This window comes from Toxorhynchites rutilus, chromosome 3, assembly GCF_029784135.1.
Source record: "Toxorhynchites rutilus septentrionalis strain SRP chromosome 3, ASM2978413v1, whole genome shotgun sequence".
NCBI classification, from domain to species: Eukaryota; Metazoa; Arthropoda; class Insecta; order Diptera; family Culicidae; genus Toxorhynchites; species Toxorhynchites rutilus.
Window position 1 is genome coordinate 295,643,159 of NC_073746.1, and position 15,579 is coordinate 295,658,737.

General features: G+C 38.9%; 1 protein-coding gene across 3 annotated transcripts in view; it reads right to left on the reverse strand.

The window, feature by feature from the left end:
- Positions 1-15,579, reverse strand: part of LOC129778384 (UDP-glucosyltransferase 2) — a 127,780-nt gene that overhangs the window by 98,600 nt on the left and 13,601 nt on the right. Inside the window, exon 2 of one of the 3 annotated variants that reach the window (XM_055785258.1) lies at positions 14,978-15,354. The exons of 1 other annotated variant lie outside the window; for it this stretch is intronic. The gene's annotated coding sequence lies outside the window, so the exon portion shown is untranslated. Of the gene's footprint in view, positions 1-14,959; positions 15,355-15,579 lie in introns of all 3 variants that reach the window. One more of the 3 variants, XM_055785257.1, reaches the window with a different exon arrangement.

Consider the following 15,579-nt stretch of genomic DNA (forward strand, 5'->3'; position numbering starts at 1 on the left):
TGCAGGAACCTAACGACGACGGGATCAATTTTGTAGAGCTCCAATACCCGGACGAGAAACGAGTGAGGTATGGAGTCATAAGCCTTCCTGTAATCGATGTAGGCCATACTTAGGTTCCGCTGGTTATATACCGCCTGGCCGACTATGGCTGCGTCGATGATGGCCTGGTCTTTGCAGCCATGAGTATTTTTCCTGCATCCTTTCTGCTCTTCTGCGATGATGTGATGCTGTTCGCAGTGAGCAGAAACTTTGGCGGTAATTATGCTGCTCAGTATTTTGTACAGACTCGATAGGCACGTTATCGGTCTGTACTTTGATGGGTTCAATGTGTTGCTGTCTTTCGGGAGGAGGAAGGTGACGCCACGGGTGGCGAATTCAGGAAGGTTGTGTGGGTCACGTAGCACCTTGTTGAAGCACTCAGCTATCTTTGGATGTGCGACGGTCAGCTTCTTGTGCCAAAAGTTCTGGACACCATCGGGGCCCGGTGCTGCCCAGTTCCTCAGGTACCGCGAGGCTTCGCGGACATCGTTCTCTCCGACGATGATAGCTGGCATCTCTCCAATTTCACCACAACTCTCCTCCTCCCGTCTTAACCACATTTGCCCGTCGCGATGTTCTACTGGGGTCTCCCAAATACCAGCCCAGAAGTTCGTCACATCGCTAATATCTGGCAAACCTTCGCGGTAGTCGGGCTTCTCGTCGCTAATGTGGTCGTAGAACGCTTTCTCGTTATCTCTGAACATCCGATTTTGTTCCTGGCGCTTTGCAGAGTCAGAGTAACGTTTCAGCCGTTTTGTAAGGACGCTCAATTGCTGTACCAGTGTGTCGAGTTTTTCCGTCAGCTGGTGAGCTCCCAGCTGGCGAAGTTCAGTAGGCCGCACGATCACAGCAACTTGGCGACATAATTTCACCGATCTGCTGCCTCTTTTGTACGCCATCAGTCTTCCAATTGCGGCGCGCTTGTTTAGGATCCGTTGCTCCAATCTCCTTCGCCATGGAGGCTCACGCCTTTCACGGAGATGTTGGAGCAGTCTGCCTCTTGGCCTAATACGGTATCCTAAACTTTTGGCGGTCGCCACAGCAGCACAGTAAACTTTCATTTGCAGCTCCTCCATGTTCTCAGCATCAACCAAGTGCAGCGGAAGAACGTGCTCGTTCATGAGCTTTACTGCACTTGTCAGCCTGCGGGAATGCTGCAACTTCGGGATCCTGGGGCGCGACAAAGGGTCCGTGTCGCGGAACTGTGAGATCGCCTCGTCGTAATGGAAGACCAGATCGCGTAGTAGTTGTTGATCTGGCTGTGGGTCTTCCGGCTCAGGGGGTTGTTGTACTGTGGCCTCCACTGGTGCTGATTCGCGTGCCCCACTCGCGAATGAATTGCTCAGCCGTACTGAACTTCGTCTCGACACATCGCTTGCTCTGCTTGTTCTGGAGCTTAGTTCTCTCTGCACCTGCTGCTTGATCTCGTCGACTTGCGTTTGGGAGAGCATATTGTTGCGTACAATCGCTCTACGCCTCACGTTCATCGCGTTTTGGTCAAGCCTCCCGACGAACTCTGGATACGCTTCCTCGAACATTGCGAGTATTCGAGGGCGACCGCTCATGTCCGTCTCCAAAGCAGTGCAGATGTAATAGGCGCGGATCACGAATTCGTTCATTTCGTGTGTCCACATGATCCGTCGCCTAGTAGTACCCACAAGTGTGGACGACTGTCGTCTGACAGTCGCAACACGCCTCGTAGGCGCAGCGTTTCGTTGGTGATGTCGATGGCTGCTGTTTCTGTGTGGCGGTAGCTCTTCGGGTTGAACCCGGCTGGTGGCCCGCTCTTGCACCTCGCCCTCCAGACGCTGGCCGCTCGCTCTTACTCCCGTTCCAGGACCAGCTCCAGTTCGGGGACCCTCCTCGGGCGATCGCATTCTAAGTATTCTTCGTGAACGTAGCTCCATTTTCTGGGTGTATCTCCTTTGCCCGGGAGACAGCGGGTTGGCAAGGCCTCCATGACCCGGGAGGCCTTCCCCGGGAGAGATATAGCGCTCTGACTCGCTCGCACCCCCTCACTTAGCCACTTTCGACACCCGTTCTCGGAGCCAAGACCAGGTGTGTGTTTCCAGTTCACGCCCGATCTAAAAATGTCGTCATATGATTTTCGTGGAGGCGTGAGATAGGAACATTTGAGACCAACGGGCAGGCTCCTACCCTTGTGTTGATCCCCATTTGAGAACCATTATTTTTTTATTTATTTTTTTTTAATTTAATTTATTTTCAACTGGCTCAGCAACGTTAAGCATCAATGAGCCGTGTTTATGTATAGGGAAAAGCCTCTGTGAGTAGAACTATGCAAATGTTCTTTCTCATAAAGGCATAAAAACCCTATGATTTTTTCAAGAAATAGAACAATATAAATAATTATACAACAATTCATTATGAAATATTATTTAAGACTTCTTCTTGAGGATTTTTTATAGAGAAAACCACCTCCTTGAAGATTGCGAGCAATTGCGTGCATCTGAGTATTTTTGAGTTCTGAGGAAAATAGTTGAAGAAAAATGAAAACGTTTTTTTTTTTTTTTTATCTTCGTTTATTTTTTCGTCGGCCTATTTCCGCCACTTTAGTGCCAATCACCGACAACAGGGAGGCGACTCCACCTGTTCCTACCTATCAGACTCAACAACTCATGAGCCGGGCCAACTTCTTTTACTTCCCCTCCGAAGGAAGACGTAACCAGAGATTTTTCGCCTCAGAAAATCCCAACGACGCCAGCTGGGATTGAACCCAGGCCGATCGGATTGTGAGGCTGTTACGCTAACCACACAACCACTGGCGCCGTCAAATGAAAACGTTAATAACCATATATTATTGATAAATAATAAAAATATTCATAACAAAAAACAAAAAAGTTGGAGAAGTAAACGATAATCAAAAATAAAAGAAAAATACACACATACTCATACTTGAAAGTGTATGGATTTGAGGAAGTAATAAATCAACATAATTGCATCGAGATTACGAGTAGCCAGAACGTCACGGATCGAAACATTGAGTGGCATTCCCTTTTTGCGAAAATTTTCTATTAAAGATAACCTTTTATTTTGAAATTCAGAGCAATACCATACAATGTGATCAATATCGTGGTAACCTGTACCACAAATACATAGGTTACTATCACTGATGTTAATTCGAAAAAGATGTGCATTCGAGGAATAATGATTAGACATGAGTCTGCACACTACTCGAATGAAATCACGAGAATAATTATATCCTTTGAACCATGGTTTGAGGGAAACTTTAGGAATGATAGAATACAGCCACCGACCTTTATCACTACCATTCCAACTTGTCTGCCAACATTGAAGTGCACGTTCACGAGGAAAATGGAGATATTCATCAAAAGTAATTGGCCTATGAAATAACAGTCCTTCCGTAGCGCCCTTCTTAGCAAGAAGATCAGCTTTTTCATTACCTGGTATCGAACAATGAGAGGGAATCCATACAAAAGTGATATTAAATGATCTACTTATCAAAACACTTAAAAGATGTTGGATTCCAGACAAGAAATACGAAGAATATCTAGACCTTACCGAACGAAGTGCCTCTAAAGAGCTGAGACTATCAGAAAAAATGTAAAAATGTTCAGGGGACAAGGTCTGAATATGTTGTAATGCAGTGTATATTACAGCCAATTCCGCAACAAACACCGAACAGGGTAAACTAAGCTTACGGAATATGAAGAAGTTAATATTAAATACCCCAAAACCTGTGGAACCATTAAGACTAGATCCATCAGTAAAAATAATTTTGGTTGAGTCAATATGTTTATATCTTGACGAGAAAATTGCAGGCATGACTATTTGGTGGAGATCACTGGAAATACCACTCACATAAACTTCCATTGACAAGTCAAAATTAATAGAAGGATTCAACAAAATTGAAGGAATGGTCTGGAAACCAAGTAAAGCAGATGGGCTTTCCAGGGTCAGAAATTCAAGATATAGCGACATTCGCTTAGATTGAGTGCCTAAGGTTAGCATTTTTTCAAAGTTTGTTATCACTATCGGATTGAGTGTTTCACAACGTATCAAAAAACGAAATGATAACTCGAAAAAGCGCACAGAAAGAGGAAGGATACCAGCTAAAATTTCTAGGCTCATTGTATGTGTTGACTGCATACATCCTAGAGCAATACGCAAACAGCGATATTGGATCCTTTCCAGTTGCATAATATGAGTACGGGCAGCGGACCTGAAGCAAAAACTTCCATACTCCATAACAGATAGAACGGTTGTTTTATACAACCTAATCAAATCGACGGGATGCGCCCCCCACCAAGTCCCTGTTATGGATCGGAGAAAATTTATTCGTTTCAGACATTTTTGTTTCAAGTAACCTATGTGTTTACCCCATGTGCCTCTAGAATCAAACACAACTCCTAAATACTTGAATGACGGCGAGTGCCTAATTGTTCTATCCAAAAGTTTAAGTTGCAATTGTGCGGGACGGTGTTTTCTTGAAAACACAACCATTTCTGACTTTTCAGAAGAAAACTCAATACCCAATTTACAAGCCCACTCAACCAAATTATCAAGAGAAATCTGCAAGGGATTATACAGATGAATACTGTCTTTGCCTGTTCCCGACACTACACAATCATCTGCATATTGTCTCAAAGTACAGTTTCCTGATAAACAAACATCGATGTCATTTACATAAAAGTTGTAAAGGATTGGACTAAGACATGAGCCTTGAGGAAGGCCCATGTAGCTAATCCGTAAAACTGACGAAGAACCATGGGAAAAACTCATATGTTTTTCACGCATTAGGTTAAACAAAAAACTATTTAATTTTGGAGAAAACCCATTTAGATGAAGTTTTTCAAAAAGAACCTCAATGGAAACTGAATCAAACGCACCCTTAATATCTAGGAACACTGATGCCATTTGTTGCTTACTACACAAGGCTATGTCAACCTCTGATGAAAGCAGAGCAAGATAATCATTAGTTCCTTTACCTCTACGAAACCCGAACTGCGAAGGTGAGAGGAGGTTGTTGGATTCTATCCAGCTGTCTAAGCGACATAGAATCATTTTCTCTAATAATTTTCGAATGCAAGAGAGCATTGCAATTGGTCTATAAGAATTATAATCAGACGCAGGTTTACCAGGTTTCAGAATAGCTATAACTTTAATCTGTCGCCACTCATGCGGAACAACGTTCTGCTCAAGAAAAACATTGAACAATTTTAACAAACGTTTCTTCGCATTATCGGGTAGATTTTTCAATAAGTTGAATTTGATCCTATCTGACCCCGGCGCCGAATTGTTACATGACAGAAGTGCAAACGAAAATTCAGCCATACTGAACGGAGGCGCAATATCATCAGATGTCTCCAAGAAGGGAGGTGGAGCAGGTGCTGAGTCTGGACATATCTTCTTGGCAAAGTCAAAGATCCACCTTTCAGAATATTCAACTTGTTCATTTGAATGAGTTGAATTTCTCATTTGTCTGGCAACTCTCCAAAGAGTGCTCAAGGAAGACTCTCGGGAAAGCCCATTCACAAAATTACGCCAATAGCCTCTCTTTTTGGCTTTTATGAAGCTTTTGAATTTACGCTCCAGATAAATGTAATTGTCGTAACGTTCGCAGGAGCCTGATTTACGCCAATTCTTGAAAGCATTCGATTTTTCTTTATAGAGATTTGTACAATCTTGATCCCACCACAGATTAGGAGAACGTCTGCGAAACGAATTCCCAGGAAAACGTTTCGTTTGGGCCTCAATAGCACTGTCATGAATTAAACCAGCTAGAAAATTATATTCTTCTAACGGGGGTAACTCATTAACTAATGCCACTGATTCTGAAATAATTGAAGAATATCTCTTCCAATCAATGTTTCTAGATAAATCATGCTGAACATTTATAGTTTCAGACGATTTAGAATAATTTGAAATAGAAACGGTGATCGGCAAATGATCACTTCCATGTGGATCTTGGATAACCTTCCAATGACAATCTAATGATAAAGAGGAAGAACAAAGGGATAAATCTAAGCGACTTTCGCGGCCTGATGAAGGAGCAATTCTTGTTATATCACCTGTATTTAAAACTGTCATGTTGAATTCATCGCAAAGATCATTAATAGAATAAGCTCTTCGATCATCAAAAGATTCACCCCAGCCAATGCCATGTGAGTTGAAATCTCCCAAAATAAGATGAGGTTGTGGAAGAAGCTCAATTATATTCACAAGGTTTCGATAATTAAGCATTGTACTTGGTGGAATATAAATAGAAGCAATGCACAAATCTCTACCCTTGATGCGTGCCTGACACGCAAGAATTTCAATTCCTGTGACTAAAGGCAGGGGAATCCTGTAAAATGGATAACATTTTCTAATACCTATGAGAACTCCTCCATAGGAATCATCACGGTCTAAACGAATAATATTGAAATCATGGATGTTTAATATATTGTCCGAACGAAGAATGTTTCAGATAGAGCAAACACATCGCAATTCAAAAAATGGAGCATTTGCTTGAAAGAGTCAAGTTTTGGAAGAAGACTTCTACAATTTCTCTGTAGAATAGTAGAATTCTCTGACTCATCCAATAAATTAGGCATCGAAATTAATGAAGGAGAGGAGGGGCCACTTTGCAACCATTTGTTTAGCTAACTGACTGATAGTAGGAAGCCAAGCAGAAATGAGACATTTCAATGAATCTGAAATTCCGAAAATATCAAAGATCCATCTAACAATTGAAGAAAAGCAAATACCTCCTGAAAATGATTGGGGTTCAGGAACCGATCGAGAAGCAAATCTGGGATGACTTGACAATTCAGGGAAATGAACGTCATAGTTAGAGGATCCCCAACCAGGAGGGTTACTGTTGGAAGGAGCAGAAAAATGAGAAGAAGCTTCTGGTTGATTAGAGGATAATCCTCTTTTTTTAGCAGGCTTGGAGGAGGAAGTATTTTTTCTCTTCCTGGTTCTTCCCGCGATTATTGGATCGAAAGTAGTATCCGATTCATCATCCTCTGATAAAGCAGAGAAACGATTTTCTGAAATCTCGGATACCTGAGCTGCCTTGAGTATATCAGCAAAGGATCGCTTAGAACGATCTTTAAGTGACTGTTTAAGTTTAATTGAACGGGATTTGTATTTTGGACAGTCTTTAACTGTGTGAGGAACACCTCCACAAAGAATGCATTTATCAGCATCCTTGTTGCAAATACTTTCATCATGATCGACTCCCCACTTAGAACATTTAATTTTATTGCAACAGAAGGTTTTAGTGTGACCTAACTGTTTGCAATTAGTGCATGACATTATTTTGGGAGTAAATAATCGAACTGGAAGACGAAGCTTATCAATGAGCACATAATTTGGAAGAGCTGTGCCCTCGAAGGTGATTCTAAAATAACCAGATGGGAAATATTTCTTCTCGTTGCCATCAATTATAAATGAATTCAGCGATCGAACTTCTAAAATTTTCACATGAGGAAGTTTTACATCATGAAAAATACCCTCTGCTTTTTCGAAATCTGCGATTTTTCCGAAACCACACCATCGATTTCAACAATGTGTGCCGGAATATACACTCGATATTCAGCAGTGAACAAAGAATTATTTACAACTGCGTTAGCGTCTTTACAATCCGAGACCACAACACGAAGTTTGTCTTTATTAACTTTTGTAATCTCCAAGACACTTGAGTAATTAGATTTCAAGTCTTTACAAATTTGGGTCACTCTTAACGGTTTCCCTTTGGGACGGAAGAATACCACCCAACGATTTTTCGATGAACCCGAAACGTTCTGGTATTGTCGTATTCGAGAAAGATTCTTGGGAGGAATATTCTCAATGATTGGATGTTGAGGAGAATTAATTAGATTTTGAACCGAACTGAGTGAAACAGAATCAATTGTTGGCTGTGTCGAATTTAACTGTGATTGTTTTTTATTTTTCTTCGAAGGACGAACTTCAGAAAAACAATTACTAGGAGAAGCTACGATGCTCATATCAACATCGGAGGGTTCGTTCCCCTCCATTTAGATAGAATTGTGTAATAAAAATGAGAGCAGAGAGAGCAAAAAATGCCTAACACTCACAGAAAATAAAACTATTATTTTTGTATATACAAAAAAAAATAAAATTAAATTAATTAATTAATTAAGTAACACAAAACAAAAACTTATACTGTTTTATATTTTCCAGAGGCAGGGAATCTTCAGAAATCCTGCACCAAGGTTCAATACAGCGGGAAGCTTCACACACACCGAAAAACACTTGAAAATTCAAAATTCGTATATCTTCTTCGGGGAATTCCACTCGCTAAACAAATGGCTCCAATAACTTCACAACTTCTTCGAGAAATAGTCTTCAAAACACTGAAATGACCTACAAGAAAAAAAAAATCACGAAGAAAATCTGCAATATTCGTTTTGATGAAAATTATACGTCACCTTTATTCCACGGCTTGCTGATGTATATGTACGTAATTTTATTTATGTATTTTTGAAAATTTAAACAATTTCCTACCATTCATTCTTTGACCAAAATTTTGTAGGTACAGCGCGGACTCGATTATATACAGATTCTGCTTTCTTTTCACTGTATATAATCGAATCCTGTATATTATCGAGTGAAAAAAAATATTTTTCATTCGTTTTTTGCATGTATTTTTCGTTTTTTGAATACAAAAGAGGAATTTGATTTTTGATTCATCCCCTTAAAGTCAGAAAACACCTTCCTCACATGAAAAAATAAATTTATCCAAATTCTCTCAGCAAGTGATAGACGATCAAATTTGATGAAAAAAAATCCTTCTACGCATTTGTTCGAATTTCAATAATGATAGAGTTATTGAACTTTTTTTTGTTTCGGGCTTTGTTGCCTCAAACTGACTCTACAATACAAAATACGCTACGGAATACGATTCTGTTGCTTTCATTTGAAAGATGAGGAAATTCAGTACATGATATAGTAGTGGAACATCTAAATTAGTGGATTTTAATAACATTTTGAAAGTGACAAACTAAAAGTAAATAATTTTTAATGTGTTATTAATAATTTCATCCTAAAGTTGTAATTTGAGATGGTCCGGATTCGTCCAATAAAATGTGTACGTTATATCGAGGGGAACGTTATATTGAAGTTTCCCTGTATATCGTGTTGCATGGAATGACTGGAGGGGAACCGCGGGTAAGACGGACCGTGGGGGTATAATGGACAGGTGGTTGATTTGTATAGTTGCATTATGAATTTCACATTTCTGTTGATGGGAACCCCTACTACATGCTATTCTACAATATTTAAACCATCCTATGACAATGAATACTGATAAAAAGTGGAATAGGGAAACAAAAACCGAAAATCAAACATGATTCCGCGTGTGGGTGTAATTTTTCCGGCTCCGATATTAAGCATTTTGAGTGAGTACCCATTTCCATCTTAGAGTTGTCCGAAAAATAAACTATTTCCTCTTTTTTACAAAAATTACTGTTTTCAAAACTTTCGAACTACTACGCCGATTTCGATGACCGACATATCAAATTAAAGGCAATAAACTAGTCTTCTTTGAAGAAATATTATACTTGCAAATAAAAAAAGGATTTTGTATTAATAATTATTGATTGTATTTGTTTTTATAGTTTACATGGTTTCGGGACTGAGGGCGGTGTATCTTTATATATAAAAGAGAGTTTTTCCCACGTACGTATAACTCATCATCATGGGAGAACGGATGATCAGATCTACGTCGTCCATATATTTTGTGAGTTTATGTTCACCCAAATTAGAATGATATAGTACTTTGGATAATATTTGAGATGATTAGAAACATTCGAAAAAAATGACTATGCACATCTTTATATATAAAAAGGATATTTAAAATAAAAAGGGAAAATTCGAAAATGAAAGGTACGCATATGTATGTTTCGCTGTGAAAATCATCATTTAGATCAATTTTACAGATCTGAACAATAACATACAAACTTTCTTGAAATATATTCGTTATTTTTACCAAACAAAATATTCTCTAGAAATACATTATATGGCAGAACAACGGGTCAGCTAGTTTTGTTATATTTTTTCTTGAAATCTTCAAAACTAAAAAAACACCTCTTATTTTTGAATATGGTGTGTTAAAATCCTCAGCTTTTAAGAAAAAATATAAAGAAATCTATAAATAAATCGCCTTTGGTCCCGAGACCATGAAAATATGAAAAACAAATACAATCAATAATTATGAAAAAATCTATTTTTTGGGAGTATAATATTTCTTCAAAGAAGATTGGTTTCTTGCCATTAATTTGATATGTCGATCATCGGGATCGGTGAAGTAGTTCAGAGGTTATGAATTTTTGAAAAAATGGAAAGGGGCATCCTAATAAAAAAAATAAATAAAAAACAAGTCTAAGATTTTGCGGTAAGGAACAAAACCACCACTTTGCACGAAAATCTGAAAACCACTATATCGGTTTGGCATGGAATGGCTTCGTCCCAACCAGAATGGATTTTGACATAGGACTAGTCTTTGATTTCTATATAGGGAGGTAACTCTACGACAAATGTAACGATTTATTAAGAGTTTTCAAACGCATATTACTCAATATCGTTATTGTGACATACGTTGTGTTATATACCATTGGACAGGGGATTTATCCAGCATTTTTTTTTTGCTTGAGACATGAACAGTGAATAAAGTAAAAATAAGTTAACAATTTGACGTTTAAAATGGGTATGTTATTTCGATTCTACTAACCACTCGTTTTCCCCCACAACGCAACGAGCAATCTTTTTGCCTACAATTCGACGTTAGCTCACAATGTGATAAGATACGCATTATGAATTATTCTCAATTTGCCTATAATAGGCATTTATCAGTTGGCAGAATCAATGGAGGGATGATCTAGGAATTATCTTGAAGATGATACTGGATGGTTTCACTCTATTCTCCCCAAAAATTTGACGAGAGCTTGGCCCAAAAGTTTAAACGTTGACAAAGGTTTTATTAGATTGAAGTTTAGGTTGTTGTGGAATCAATTCGTGCTCAATTCACGTTTTATCGTGTACGTCTTACTACTAACAATTTATGTAACTGTGGTCCAGGATATCATTATATCGAGCATGTTGTTTGGTTATGTAAAAATGCAATTAGTTAATTCAAAAAAGAAGTTCAAAAGGATATTTTTTATCAAAAGAGAAAAAATACATATTTTGAACAACGAAAAAACTCAAATCAAATGCAATTACTACACACAATCATAGTGCTATGTCAAAATCCCGTCCGTGCCCCTAGGCCAAGGTCCATCAACTTTTTTTTATTATGAATACTTTCAAACATTCACGTTTTCTTAATAAGCGAACGTTCAACATTCTAATCGACCCATTACAATTTCCTTCTGCTATAAATTTCCTAGTACTTTTGTACCAAAAATCGTCATTGTAATATTCTAGTATAATTCTCATTCAAGATTCATCAATCACTTGCAAATAACATGTTCTGTTACATGGGATACATGTTTGATTTGCTCTATTATTTCTCGAATTATGCAGAAATTTGTGTTATGTTTGTATGGCAGACTTCTTCCCTTAGAAAGGGCGAGGAGTATCGAGCCACCATAGAAACATTTATTGACCCCTAAAACCTGTATAGGCCAAATTCGGTTCCTATTGCTTGATTAGTTCTCATATTATACAAACCCTTCTTGTTGCTCGTTGAAATTCGTTCAAGACAGAACGCATCACTGCAACAACGAAAGTCTTTGGGTATGGTTTAACATGTTCGTCACTTCGAGACCCATTCAGGATCGAATAGGATTTTCAATCCGAATTTGATCAAATTTGCCCCTAAATTTTAATTTTTATATATATATAGAGATTAGTGAACAATGACTCGATTTATACAGTTTTGTTGAGAAACGTGGCATACCAAATTTCTTCTGTAAATTTTTGCGGTAGTTAGGCAGATTACATATATTTATCATTGAAAAAAAAATAACAAGAGAGGAGTACACACTGAAAAAAACATAAGATGCATGTTTTAACAAAAGAAGTGTAGACAACTTATGTTGTGACAATGTAATTTGCACGAAAATTTTGGCTAAAAGTTCAAAATAGGTCATTTCAACCCGCGTGGTAGATTTAGTGTTAATATTGAAAACAGAATCGTTTTTATTCTGAATACTATTTTATTCTGGATATTATTCATATTTATTACATACATCGCACAGTTCCGCACGAATGTGCGAAAACGCTTTAAGAAGAACGATTTCCCCAGCTTTGTTTGCTCTGTTCCATGCATGTGATTGATTTTAGCCACAATTGAATCAATCGAGAATCACCCACAAGTCGCCAGAATTGGTGTGCAAAATTTCAGATAAAGTATAAATATTCCAAATTTCAGGAATACTAGATAACTGCAAGCGACATGAACGTTCCAACACGACCCGGGTTCGGGCTTGACTCGAGAATTTCAACTCACATGAAAAATTATCACTCTACAGTTCTTTGAACTGTAGCGTCCGAACGTCACAAAAGTGGAGTTGAAATTTCAGTTGACCCTGTGGAGTGGATGCGACTGTGGCCTGTCGCATTGTTGAGCTTCTTGTGAAATAAAACATTTTTGACGTAGAACTACGTCTTTCATTAAGGGTGCCAAATCAGAAAACAGGTCACGTTTTTATGAAATAAAGTTAACATTAATAACTATTTTTGCCGCGAACGGATTTTGGCGATTTACATACTAAACGAATCGGAAATTCCGTAAGATTTGTTTAATATGTCATACATTAGAATCCCTTGGTTTGTAAATGGTTAAAATTCATGAAAACTTTAAGCGTTTCTATTTTCCCATACATTTGTTCTGCCCATTTGTGTGCTTTCCCGAACAGAGCTGTCAATAACGAGCAACTTATCGACGACCAACGGAGGGGAAATCGTAGGATTTAAAGTCTCCGTGAACAAAGGAAAACTAGAAGAATGAAGGGGAATACATGCCTAGAGTATAAACAGTGGATCTTGCTGAGGCAAACTTTCATTAGGCATCGGACTGTTGAGCAATCCAGTTCACTTTGCCTTCGCTGCACTTCGATCTAAGATTGGACCCCACCAGTGGTAATCCAACTTGGATATCGTCGTGTGGTTTTTTCAGTTCGTTTCTCGCGTTATTCGTATCGTGTGTTTTTCTTTCCGCGTCGTAAATTGGACGCTTCGCGTAGTGTGTGATGAGCAAGAAGAAGAGGAAGGCAGGCTCGAGCCCTGCAAAAAAAAACAAACGCATTGCCAGGAGCAATAAAATTTCGAGGCAAGTGTCATCTAATGATGCACGCGATGTTGCTGCAGTGAAAAGCGCTCGCACTGAACCGAGCCATCGCCTTTTTCCAAGCAGTTAACATTGTTTGTTTTCCGTCATCTTAAGGGCTTCGTTGGTGCCTTTGAGAATACATCATTGCATTAAACTGACGTTATAGCGAAGCAGACGTTAAGGTGCGCCAAAGCATTATAGAATAATATCCGAAGGTATAAACAAGTGACTTATATAAAATAACAGCGTAGTTCTACGTCAACAATGCGGTCGTATCTTGGACACAACCTCCTATAATTTTTTTGGAGGTATATTTGAGTATTAAAAGTAAAGTACGCAAACCATTCGGTAACGACAGTGAGGGCAGTTATGCAAATATGTCATAGGCAACATAGAAAACAGAGAAAAATCTCTCTCGTGGCCGAGATTACATTCCATTTTTAATTGCGCTTCTGTGGTTAAGCACCAAAACGGGATGTGAAGTCAACTGTTTTCATTAATTTCGTTATAACTATTTTCATGTCATGGCTCCGTTTTGCCCAACAGCAATAATACAACTATCTCGGTACGCCAGTCAAGTGCCGGTGGGTGCCTAATGTGCTAACAGATGTCGAAGCCGGCAAAACCCACCCCTTGGAGTAAATAGACGATCCCAGCATTACCGCTCACCGCGAGACATTTAGATTAATACATATAATGAGACATATAACATGTGAGTTTGCGTTCCTCGCCTCGCCTCATCACTGACCCATTAGCCATCCGGGCGAAAGCATAAAATCTTCCACTGTCGACATCGTTTACGGCTCGACTATTTTGTAACTATCTGTAGGCTGGTTCATCACTCGTCATTTGGTCTTTAATTTAGATATGCAATGCTTTGAATGATGGTTTTACAATTACGTTCCTCCACCTGCGCATACAAAACCCCTGAGGTGATCAAACATGCAAGCGTTAGTATGCTCGAGAGTAAATCTCTATGAAGTTGAGAAACATAGTAATTATGTTATATTAACATTTTCTCCGGAGTTATAGAAGTGTTCCTGAGAATGAAAACAGCTGCGGTTGTTCCTTCGTCAGATTTATCATCACGTCTATTAGCAGCCGCAAGCAGCTGCCTACAGTTTGAACCGGTGACTGTTATGCCAAGATGGCGTTGCAAATGCAACCGTGAAAATTTGTCTAAGGTCGCCGTTGGAACTGGAACCAACACTATGAAGAAATTGTTAATTTAGGTGAAACGATGATTGAAAAAATGATTGGAAATTTCTGCCCGAAAACGTTACCAAAGCAGCGCATATTTTTGATGCAGTTTTCAATTTTCTATTGCAATGGAAAGAGTGAATTTTATTTGTTCCACTCTTATATTAGATACATCGTAAAATAATTTAAAATAAGAAATGGAATTGCAACTCTGGCAAAACCAATGCAATGACCATAACGACTGCCACAGTTGAATTTATGACCTTCTCAATTTCATCCTATTGATCGATAGACGCAAACAGTGTAGGAAATATACTTCACAAAACCAAATGAAAGGTTCAGTGAACAAGTGGCTAACGATGTTGAAAAACACCTTGATTTCCGCAACTACAACAGTGGAAAACTTCCTACCTCCCATCAAAACTAAAACTAAAATACAATTCTCGTAAATTCACTTACTTTCCAAGCTCCACTTACGGTCCGAGGAGAACAGACAAATCCGTCTCTGTGGAGGCTGCTCGCTCGATGGATGAAAGGCTAGGCCGGTGCCCAGCTAAAACACACGAAAACACACAGCGGCTGGGTCAAACTGATAAAAAAAACAGACACTCGACACTCCTTCACCACATAATACGACAAAAAAAAACAGTATCTCGTATATCCGGAGCAAAAACTCTATAATGCAAATTTTCACACTTTTCACTACCTTCACTTCGTTGTAACATTCACGTACACACTGCTTGTATTTACTTAGTCACACAATTTCCACAAACTAAGCAAGTGCAAACATTTATTTTTTCCAATTCAAATGACCATAAAATTGTAACATTTGAATTTCAGATTTTTCGCTGAAGCTAAAACGGAGGGAAAGATGCACATATTGTCTTCCGCGATGCTGGCTTCCGTTCCTTGGTGATCGGTTTGAATGATAACGCAAATTTGCATTCGTTCATTTCCACGTGCAGGTGATACCACCTTCGTGCCACCTTTGTGGAGGAAAAGTTCGATCGTTGGCAAATTTAGATTGGAAAGAGAGACGTTGGTAAGTTCGTCGCTTGCAAAAGGTTGGAGATAATTTG